Source organism: Perca flavescens, chromosome 4 (genome assembly GCF_004354835.1).
Source record: "Perca flavescens isolate YP-PL-M2 chromosome 4, PFLA_1.0, whole genome shotgun sequence".
NCBI lineage: Eukaryota > Metazoa > Chordata > Actinopteri > Perciformes > Percidae > Perca > Perca flavescens.
Window position 1 is genome coordinate 12,452,502 of NC_041334.1, and position 12,097 is coordinate 12,464,598.

Sequence of the window (12,097 nt, forward strand, 5' to 3'; positions counted from 1 at the left end):
GGACCAGTTTAAGATTAATTTAAAGGATATCTTCACATTTCTTTTAATATGTCTTAAAACAATAGCCAAGTGCCCTTATGAACATTGACATGTTTTTTCTTGCTGTAATCATTTCCCCTGCACAATGATAAAACATGCGACTTGAGCAACAAAAACAACAAGCGAAAACAACTGTTCTTACAGAGCTGAACATGTAAATGACCTGCTGGCGTGAACATGTGCCCAGGCCAGACTAAAAACAGCCCATCATTAAAGAAACGCAAGGAGCTGTGTTGGTGTCGAGGTGTAGCTTCAGCTAAAGGTGTGAAGACGAAATACCAGGAGGTCCAGTTTAAGTTATTCATCATCCTCGAGTTTGAAGACTTACCAGATGGTAAATCACTGCACAGCAAACTGCACAGAATCATGCTGTTCAAAATGTCCCATTACAAATGAATCTACTGAGAATGTTGAGCTTGCTCATATTTGATTGGCCTTAGCTTAACTTCCTCCTTAATTTTATTACCATAGCCTCTGTGGGTGAGAAGGCACAGCCTGGGTTCAGAATCACAATCACACCTTTATTGGCAAGGTACACATACAAGGAATTTGACAAAGAAGTTGTTGTAACTCTAGTGTACATTGTCATATCTGCCTGAAATTTCTCATGATTGACAAAGGTCCAGGCCTGAGGACATCTACAGGCCAAAATTGACCTTTGGTCATAGCGCCTCCCGCTGGCAACAGTAAATGCGCCTTATATGACATCCGATTTACATGAAACTTATAATGTGTGGTCTACATGTGATACTGAGCCGCCCCAAAGGGTGTAAGCTTCGCTTCAGAACTCAAACCTCCTATGCCGCCATTTTGATGCTACAAAGCGATCACCTCCCGTTAGCATTCCATTGACTGCCATTCATTTTCACATCACTTTGACAGCGAATAACTTTACATCTGAAGCGTTTAAAGACTCTATTTGTCCATTGTTTATTTCTAAAGAAACGCGACAATGTATAAAAGGCTCCATTACCTGGTACCTCACGTTATGGCTCCGTAGCAGACGTTTTTGTAAAAATAGGCTAACGATTGTGTCATAACCACGCGACTTACTGTCGCATAGTAGAGGAATTACCGTATAGTACAGGAGAAGCTCGCAGGCAGTTTGGATTTACATTAGCTGTTTAAGATTAATTACTAATGTTAACTAGCATGTTAGTTAGCAATAATTAGCCTGTGCTATCTCCTTACATATACCTACGCTCTCCGTCTCTGCAAGATTGGGAATGATTGAGATTTCTCTTGGCACAGCTACCAGAAGACTTACAACTTTCAGACACGTTGCTCACGTCACATTTGCTTTGTCTCTCTCAGTTGCAGGCTGCTCAGTAACGCTCAGCCATCACTGGAAAAGAGCTTCTAATATCCTTCACTGGTCTCCGTCCAGAGCAACGGACCAACCATTTTATATATGTCAATGAGCCACCCACTATACTTTAACCACAACCACTTACTCAGGCCACGCCCCCTTTCATAACATTTAAACCGTTTAAGGTAGAGTCTTGTGTGAGGTGTCATTGAACTCAGCAGAGAGTTTCTTCTTCATTGGTGATGGTTTGACCCACCCCCTATGCTTTAGCTACACCCCATTTTATAACTAGTGACCCTTTTAATGTAGACTATTGTGTGAGGTATCCTTGAACTCAGCAAAGAGTTCCTTTTTAATTGGTGATGTTTTACCCCGCCCCCTATGCTTAAGCCATGCCCCCTTTACTGTAATAACTAATCACCCGTTTCTTGTACACTATTCTGTGAGGTATCATTGAACTCAACAGAGTTTTCCTTGGTCATGGTTCGGCCCGCCCCCTATGCTTTAGCCGTGCCCCCTTTCACAGCAAATAAACTGTATGTCGTAGAGTCTTGTGTGAGGTATCAATGAACTCAGCAGGGAGTTTCATTATCATTGGTGACGATTTGCAGTGTCTGAGTGCCGCACAAATGCACGGTCGCAAGGAGCGCCGTCCGCCACTAACCCCGACGCGCGCAGAGGAGCGAGGGCCCGTCCAACGCTGCTTGCAGCTTTAATTATATATACGGAGTGTCTATTTGCTCCCCTGGTACGAATAGCCTCGGCCACACAGCTGAGCTATTCACACCCTGTGACGTAACAACAAAAAATTGTTGCTCGCGTACACCGAAATCATGGCGGAAGTTCATCTTCCATGACCGCAGAAACTGGCATATTAGGAAAGTTTTGTCTCTAAAGTTTATAACAATTGAATTTCTAGCGGAAAATGGATACTACAGTTGCACTTTCTGTCTTCAGTGAAAGCATATAACCGTTAGTTTGTTAGTTAGTACCATAGGTTAGTACCTATTTTTTGTATACAGTATGGTTACCTAGCAACCGCGGCTTGAAGACACCAAGTGGTAAACAGTTATACAACATTCTGTAAGAACTGTTAGGTGAGTGGTTACAACACTGAACTCTGGTCTGGGAGTCTGGAGGTCGAGTAGTTTTTTCATTTTGGATTAGATAATTAGCATGCAATTGCGCAAGTCGGGGCCCGCAAATTAGTTTTTGGTTTGGTTCAAACTGACAACATTTAATGCAACATTTTTTTTGCAGGGTGGTAGGGGAAGACTCATGAATATGCCTGCTCTGGTTGGGTTGGTTATGGTTAGGGTAAGAATGTCAGGGCGATAATATTCCAAAAAGGTGTAATACATGAGTAGTATGGATAACTGTGTGTAAATATATGCCAAGGTACATTGATATTTGTACCAGATGGGGTATTTATAGAACACATTGCTGTGTGCACCGGCGGGGTACGAATAGCATTCATTTCTAATTGCACCAGGGTATGAATAGCACTTCTAATTGCACCAGGGTACGAATAGCATACACTGCTAATTGTACCAGGGGTGCAAATAGCCTCAACCTAATATATATTATTGTGATTTTCCCTTGCCTCACCTACTGCCTTTAGTGTGTGATACGCTGACAGGTGAACAGGATGTTTGCACAGTGTTGCAGGATGTATTGCTGTCCCATGTTGACTATGATGCTTTTGGAGTGTTTGAAGCAGGAGGGGACTTTACACAGCCCCAGTGATCTGTTAAACATCTGTGTGAAGATCGGGGACAGCTGGTTAGCACAGACTTTTAGGCAGGAGGGAGACACGCCGTCTGGGCTGAGGGCCTTCCTGATCATCTGCCTCTGGAAGAGCTGACACATCCTGAGTGCAGGTAGGGGGTCGTTCAGGAGGGGTGAGGGGGTAGCAGGGGGAGTAGGTGGTTATTTGGCGTTTGGGTGGGTGAGGGGTGTGAAAGTGGACTTATCGCACCTGTAGTAAAAAAAACATACAGGCCATTAGCCAGTTGATGTGTCTCCACATTGTGAGGGGATTGTTCCCTGTGTTTAGTGATGTCCCGCAGGAAACTCCACACTGGCTGGCCCTGTTCAGACCTGGCATTAACAGGGTCTTGGGTGATCCGTTAATAAGTAGACAGCTCTAAGTACAGGTGTGACTCCCCCAGCAAGAAAGCATTGAGATCTGATAGCTCAGAGTGCACATGCTGAGTAGGACCGCCTACTCAACTGAAAGCACAACTATGTACATTCACTGGCTTTGTCCACAACGTTTGGAAATTTCGAAAAGCCCAGAGAGATATATTTCTAGTGTTAAACATTTTGGGTGATTTGGTTTGCCTGGAACACGCCAAGGAATACACACAGTCTGTCTTGTTTCGATTTCTTCCGTGGAGCTCACCGGCTGATTGGTGGTTGCCGGACAGATCGGTGAGGGTTCATCACCTAGTTGGTCGTTGGACGCTGATTGGCAGGTGGAGTCATTGTATGACCATATACACACAAATTAAGGGCTTGGTTAGCTATTTAAAGGTCTTAATATGCTTTAAACAGAGTAGTTTGTACAAAGTGTTGTCTGACCAATAAAGGCAAAGCTTTTTCTAACTTCTAGATGGGCGAGATGCAATGAATCAGTCAAATCAGGATAATGACTCACGTTTGGTCTCTCCTTGAAGGCAGTCATCGTGTTGTGCTCGGTTGTTCACATGAAAAGTGACACAAATAGTTGTCTGAAGAACGCCAGTGAAAACAAATAGGGTATGTTGACAAAAGTGTAGGGTTAAACTTTATGCTGGTCTTAGCTAGTTCTACGGAAGTCAGCTTGTTTTCTTCCGTTCGGTCTTAGCTAGTTCTACGGAAGTCAGCTTGTTTTCTTCCGTTCAGTATGTCCACAAAGTGGGATGAAAAGTCTGCTGTCATAGCCTTGTCCTGGCTGCATCCCACTGCCTCGCAGCAGATGCCTCTCTCCCAATAACTCTGTCCTTTTGTGTGTCTTTAGTCTTTAAATCATGAATATCATAGCACACTTTCAGACAGTCTCTCCTTGAAGAAATGTATCTGCTGTTGTTGCATTCACTTGTTCACATGAAAAGTGATGGAAGTAATAGAGTTAGCAGTGAAAATAGAGAGCTTGAGAGATAATTTTAAACCTTGCTTACTTTCACACCCACACACACTTGGCCGATCACTGCGCAAAGTGGATGTGATTGTTGGATTCGGAGATAATTTCAGACACTGTTAGATAAGCAGCCAACCACTTAGTTTGAAGCAAACTGGGGCCTTCAGTTGTACTTTCAACTTTTGTCGACTGAAAGGGATGTAGCTTTGTTCACACACTGTTTGGTGTCCTCTACAGTAAAAAAAAAAAAAAAAAAAATCGGACTCAACAGATACTAGAGGTTACAGACCTGTTACCTCACACAAAGCCTAAATAGTGGGAGTTTTGTGCACAACTTTATCTTCTTGTAAAGTTTCTCACAATGAGTAGTCTATATCCTTGACGTTCCACTTCCAGGATTGCTCCGGTGGCGCAGGAAATTCAGCCGGATGCATGTATTTTCCGTTTCCTTCCGCTTTCTTTGTGTTGGAATTTTAAATTTGCTGTATTAATTATTGTTGACTGCTCCTCAGATCTCTGCAGGGCAAATACAGACACCTAGCTAGACTATCTGTCCAATCTGAGTTTTCTCTGGCACGACTATTTTGCAGCTGCTCTGTGCGGAGTTTAGCGCCGCCCATGATTTAAAGAAATGGCATTAAACCAAAGCACGTTTTCCTCCCATTCCACGAATGCTATGTGGAGTAGCTAGAACCTCCTTCAGCACGCTTTGGAGGAGGGTCTGGTAAAGCGAGACTACACAATGAGGTGGTAAAGCCTCCTGTTCTTTTTCCTCTACAGAGTCACATTAGAAAACATACATCAGTTTCATCTTTGTGTCCAGTACACATATAATATATAGTATGTAGTCATATATTTATAAACCCAAGATGTGTTAGCCAGTTTAGCACCTTCCAATCATTTTTCATTTACAGTCTGGCTAGTCTATATCAACGACAGTTCATTTACGGGACAGTTCCGGTGCCGCCGAAAGTTCCGCCGGATGTCCCCCTTTCTGCTTTCTTTGAGTTAATTTTAAACTCCAGTTGGCTCGAGTCACATTAACCGGAACCTCTGAGCAGCGTTACAGGCTGAAAATGCCAAGTTTTAAGGAAAATGTTTTCCTCTATGCTTATCTACTTTAATTATTAAAGGCCTATGTTTAAAATGTTTATCTAATAAATAAATAGACCTTCTAATCACAGTGCACCATACCATTGTAATATTGCTGCATCTCAAGTTTAGTTAGTTAGGCACATAGACAATCAAGTTTAGGATAATGTAATAAGGGCCGTACACCAGGTATAGATGGCATACCTACTCTACGTGATAGTTTGGGATATCATTGGACCAATATGGTTGGAAACAATTAATTATGCTACTGATGTTGGTGTGTTACACAGTGATCTAAATACAGCTCTGATCACAGTTATTCCTAAGCCTAGAAAAGGACCCATTAGAATATGCTAACCATCTGCCATTATCACTGATTAATGCTGACCTCAAGATTTTTTCCAAGGTTTTAGCCAGTAGACTTTAGATAGTGGTTGGGAAAATAATTAGCCCCCATCAAACCGGCTTTATTTGGAGATACATTTATCAATATGATTCAAACACTGTATGCTAATCCTACAAGTATGTATGTGGGAGAAGGCTTCTCTGACATATTTGACATAAAACGTGGAACGAGACAGGGGGACCCTTGTCTCCTTTGAATTTAAATTTATCCTTAGAACCGCTGGCACAATTATTAGAATCCCTCAGATATCTCCTATTTCAATAGGTGGGACATCACATTCAATTTCACTTTAAGCGGATGACACATTAATTTGTATGAAAGATGTTCAGAAAACTGTTTCCTGTATCCTGAAAACACTGGAGCAATTTGATACAAGATTAACCGAATTGAAATCAACACTGGTGCTAATTAATATAGACAAAAATAAGGTTGCCCTCCCTCCCCAGATTAATGTTTCAAATAAGGTCCTTTATTGGGTTTTAAAGTACTTCCTTATCATCTATAGCTAAAACAAATGACTCTAAAATAGATGAAGATATTAAATGGAATGATATTATGTCTTAGTTCGTATATCAGTCGTTAAAATGAACATATTATAAAACATATATATACATTTTGTTACTTCAATGATGCCTCTAGCACCTCTAATAGGTAGTGACAAAAACAAGATACTTTACTAAGATTATGTATTCGGAATGGAAGGCGACCCAGTATAAAATGGTCAGCTCTTTAATACAAAACATCAGATGGGGGATGGGCATGCCCTAATTTTAAACTCTATCACTGGGCATTTGTATTGACAAGTAGCAGCTATTGGGTGAATGAAGATAAAACTTATAATAAGAATAAGAATTAATGGCACCAGTAAGATTAAAGGATTTCCTCCTTATAGGTTTATCTAACTTATATGCTTAAAGTAATTAGAGCAGCAGGAAAATTGCTAAACATTAAGAGTGTATGGCGTCATCTCCATTATGGAACAATAATCACCTTTAACTGGGGGGAAACCATTTATTAACAAAGCTTTTACTTTAGAATAAGTTCTGTCTGGAAAGCCTATGGAGTTCCCTGGGGGTCCAATTTAAAAGAACATCCTATTCTGAGCTGGATGCATAATGCTCCTAAATGATTACTGTCATATAATTCATTTATTTTAATTCTCAGAGATATATGCATACATATGGCATTAAAGCTTGGGATAGGGAAATATCAGAATTGGGAAGAGAATTGGACTGGGATACAATTTGGAGTATCCAGGAGTATTTGATTTTTGGGAAAGGTTTTTAGAACACTTACAGAGTTAACAGGGGTGCCACTACCAATGGAACCTACTATAGATCTTTGAAATGATGACTCACCTTTCTCTAACGGAAATAAACCTTGCAAAGTCTGGCTAACAGGCTTGACTGCAGTCAAAAAGATTGTAGTCCACCGTTGGAAACCTCATGATATTTCAAGTAGCCTACTCACTGGCTTCTGAGTTTTTTGGACATTTCTTACCTGGAGCTATCTTCAGTACAAGTCAACGATGTATTACCAAATACAATTTCAATTAGGACAGATTTGAAATCTAAATTAAAAGATGTTCTAACTAGATAAGAATGATATCCTTCAGTAGATATTATCATGGTGGTTGGTAAAGGGGAGAGGAGCTAGGGAAATAAGGAAGAAGGGAGGGATGGGGGTAGTGTAAGGAATGAGGGTAGAGGGATAGGTCGCTTTTTGCAACTTGTATTCAGATTTGAATTGTAAAATGATGATGTTGCAATAAAAAAAATCTATGATAAAAAAGTTTAAGATAATGTGGTGGCACCTGAGGTGGCCAATTAGATGCCAGCCAGCTAGCCGCTATATTGGTGGGCAATTGTTGTTGCTAGCATTTTCCTGGGGAACTAGCATGTTACCAGTTTGCTTTTGTCAACTAGACCTACAAAATTATTAATTATTATATGACCATTAATTATGAAAAACACACATGTAGTCAACACACATGTAGACATGATTTACTCTTCCCTCCCTCTTTGTCTTTCGTTTGTTGAAATGACCTTTTTAAATGTGCCTGTTCAGATTTGGCAACCCTCAACAAGCCAGAACCTGTTTTGGTGCTGGCTGCCATTATGCCAGGCAGTCATCTCTTAGCCAGGATAGAACAGTGTCTACAACGCATAATCTGGCCCAGATTTGGCAACCATCAGTGGGCCAGAACCCGTTTTGGTGCTGGCTGCCGTTTCGTCCAGCAAATTAAATGGGGCAAAGCTGGCTCACATTTGGCCTCATGTAGCCGTAACACAGCCAAGTCAACCAACCACCAACCAGTCCGATGGCTACCTGCTGTATCACTCATGTACAATTATAAGCACACACGGTAACTACAATATATGCTGTGGAAATATTTGAAACTAACATGAAAGTAGAACAATATAACAATGTGAGATTGCAAAGTACTGTTTAAAGTACTGTTAGACCGTTACTGGAGTTACTGTCTTTGTCATTGTAAAATGATCCAAAGACCTTTTTGCGTCTGACACTGAAAGCAATGAATTCCTGACAGATCTTTTTACGATCCACAAGGTCAAGTTTAGCCTTATGAATATGACTTAAAGCTACATGGTTCAGTTGACCCTGTCCTATTGTGGACTGAAGCCACTTCTTGAGCCTCCTGAAGGCACTGAAGCTTCGTTCAGCGTCTGCGGATGACGCAGGCATGACTAGAAGCAATCTGACGAGAGCTTCCACTTCTCGAAACAAACTATGCACCTTACCTGGCACTTACAATGTTGGCAGCCTCCTGACCTGACCTAGCGTGACCAAGTGTGACATGCCTGCATGTGTGTGTGTGTGTGTGTTTATGTGTATATACGTGGGTGACATTATTGATTGGGTGTGTTGGCATCTGTGTAGATACTGATCTGAAGTCAGTTTGGTAGGATTTGCGTATACACAAATACATTGTTTTATTTAAATGATGGTTTTTATATTTATACATATTTTTTGCATGCAAAATATGTCTACTTTATCCAACCCGCGAACAAAAATCATCCTGCGAAAAGACTTAAAAAGTAGCCCAATTATGCGTTACAACCGTGGACCTAGGGCACGTTCAAAAAGCAAACCGTAAAATGAAATAGTGGTGCGTTGAACACCCTGCTGTGTGCGCAAGTGCACTGCCTTTTTATTATAACGAGTTTATATACATGTCGCTTTTGATTGAGCAACACCTCTGACAGACCCACTAACTGAGAGACAACGTATCTCAAAGCTCATTGGACGCTGTTTACACCGTTCTGAGCAAATATGTCGTTGCACCCGGAAACCATAGCAAAACAGTGAACACTATTTGAGATTGAACGTGCCCCCCGCAACTAAGGCTGTGTTTAGACGGAAACGATCTGAAGAGAAAACGCAAAAGTGTCGTTGCGTTCTCACTTTTTATTCCGCGTTTAGACGAGCGTGGCGCAAAAGTGTGTGAAATGCGGTCCACCAAGTCCGCACGCCTGCGTAGAAACTTCCTTCTACTTGTCTCCTTCTCATCCTCCTCCTCCTCTCTCCCTCTCCTCTCCCTAGTAGCGCGAAGCGGACAACAAAAGCTGACAATTTTGTCTGGACAGACGAGGAGGTGGAGTTATTGCTCCAAACAATGCACACACACACACACACACACACACACACACACACACACACACATACACACACAGCACACACACACACATACACACACACACTTGCACAGTGCGTTTTTACCAGGAACACGACAGTGGAGCGTTTTTAAGATTTCCACTCTGGAGGGTGGTTTCCCTTTTTTGCGTTTTTAAGCCCCAAAAATGCCGTCGCCGTCTAAACGAAAGGCACATCTTATAAAATATTTTGTCGTTTTCACCCGCGGGCGTATTCGTGTAAACAGGGCCTCAGCAGAAGCCATGAACGTGTGCTTCAAGGTTAAGATGGTCCACTACAGGGGTGTTTGAAATCATTGGGAAACATATATATATACACAGGTAAGAAGGATATATACATGTTTTGAGTCCCCTGAATGGTTATTGTTACCTCTTTTGGGGAGTGGGTTTTCTTTCATATTTTTTCAGGTCTTCTAAATATTGGGGAGGGACATATCCCCTGAATCCCCCCCCAAAAAAAAAAAATCTACGCCTATGCTTAGGAACATATAATCTGAGTGAAAATTGCTTTGTTATACTAGCTGTAGGCTACAAAAAATAATTGTAGCTATACCAATATATCAACTATAATCAGTAGTGGTGGAAGAAATATTCAGATATTTTACTCAAGTAGAACTTAAGCAATACCTTAAGCATAGAAATACTCTTGTTACAAGTAAATGTCCTACACTCAACACTTTACTTAAGTAAACAGTACAAAAGTATTTGCATCAAAATATACTTCAAGTACCAAAAGTAAAAGTAGGCTACTCATTATGCAGAATGGCCCATTTCTGCATCATCAACATATTACTGGATTATAATTATCGATTAATTAATTTGCACATCTCTTTAATGTTGCAGCTGTTACAAGTGGTTTTAATTGTCTAATATAGGCCTACTGCTGGGTAGTTTAACCTAAAATAATCATAATGTATTGGTTGATTTAGATTGTGTATTAACAATCAAAATCGGCAGAGTAACTAGTAGCCTAACTATGCTGTCAAATAAATGTAGTTGAGTACAATACTTCAGGAAATGTAGTTAAGTAGGCTACATTCCACTACTGATAATATGTAAAGTCACCAAGATGGCTGGTTGGTTGTTGGAGCGAAGAATTTTAGTCACAAACACAAAAATAGGCATAAACCCCGCCCAGCCGTGACGTCATAACGTACTTAGGTTTCTTGCTTGAGAGAGCCACTGTTCAAATTAATACTGTGATGTAAAATACCGTAAAACATGTTTAGATTCTCTTGGGATTTATTGTGGATTATGTTTCAGAAGGGATTTTTCTGGTTGAACCTAAAAATATTTTTCAGTCACTTGTGCCCGTTCCCCACCCCCACCCCTCGGCGGGGTTAACAGAGCCCGCCCCCTCTCCTCTCTCCCCGGCTGCCTCCGCCTCTCTTCCCTGGTCTGTCATCCACACCGCTGTTGTTGCAGCCATTTTACTGTGAAGCGTCGGCACAGCGGCGACCGGAGGATGCCGAAACAGCGCCGTTAAAAGGTAATTCCGCTTATTTGTGGAGCGCTTTCATTCACGTTGGTTACCTTAACGTTTCCGACTCAGCAAATACGTCGGATAATGTCTGGCAAGCTGAGGGGCCATGCCGGTGCTGGCTGGAGGGTCTGTGGGTGCCTCTATAACTAGTAGCTGCTCAGACAGAGGAAAGATTGCTGGGAGAGTGTTTGGCGAGGAAGGCTTGTCGCTGGCAGTTTACAAGTCTGTGTGAAAAATGGCGACGTCTTTCATCAAACCACTAAAAGTTGTAAATGAGGCTTTATGCAGCGGTTACGTTAATGTGTATCTGGCTATACAGTTTAGGTGTTCTGGAGCGCAGTGTTCTACAAATTAAAGGAGTCTTGTTGAAGCTTTCGTTAGGGGGGCGCTCGAGAGCTATAGTACGACGAAGGTTTGCGCACGTTTTTGTAGCTTAGCCCTTATTGGCTAGTTTGTTTATTTTAGTATTTTATGTAATTAAAAAAATAAATTTAGTGACACCAGTAGGCTATAGGTTTCTTTGTTCTTAGAAATCAAGTAAACGGTCTCTTTCGGTTAGTTTTGTTGACCTGTAATCTCCATGGATGTATAATAATAACGGGATACCTATCTCAAAATGGCGCCTGTTTAGTTCAACGGAGTTGCTCGCGTGGGTCACACGGCAAAAAAGTTTCTAAGCTTCCGGGTTTACTTTTGTGATATGCGGCCCACTGAATATGCACAATAGTTTCTCTCCCGCTGGCCCCGTCCGCAAGTTCCTGCTCAGCCTATGGACTTTTTTATTGTGGAACTCGAGGTAAGGTTTTCAAATCCAAAACGTCCATGGAATCTTTTTTTTTTTTTTGAGTCATAATCAACCTTCTTTGCAGTCCGAAGTGTCCTGGCATGAGTTTTACAAATGTCTCCATTACAAGGGTGGCCTATGGGGAGAAACCTTTTTGCCGATTATATGCTGCAATACCACGAGTGGCCA

At 41.5% G+C, this 12,097-nt stretch overlaps 1 protein-coding gene across 1 annotated transcript in view; it reads left to right on the plus strand.

Annotated features, from left to right (window-relative positions):
• The first annotated feature begins 10,866 nt into the window (after nt 1-10,866).
• The window catches only part of ccdc71 (coiled-coil domain containing 71), a 31,303-nt gene continuing 30,072 nt past the window's right edge, over nt 10,867-12,097 (plus strand). The window contains exon 1 of the mRNA XM_028575579.1: nt 10,867-11,130. The gene's annotated coding sequence lies outside the window, so the exon portion shown is untranslated. The remainder of the gene's footprint in view (nt 11,131-12,097) is intronic.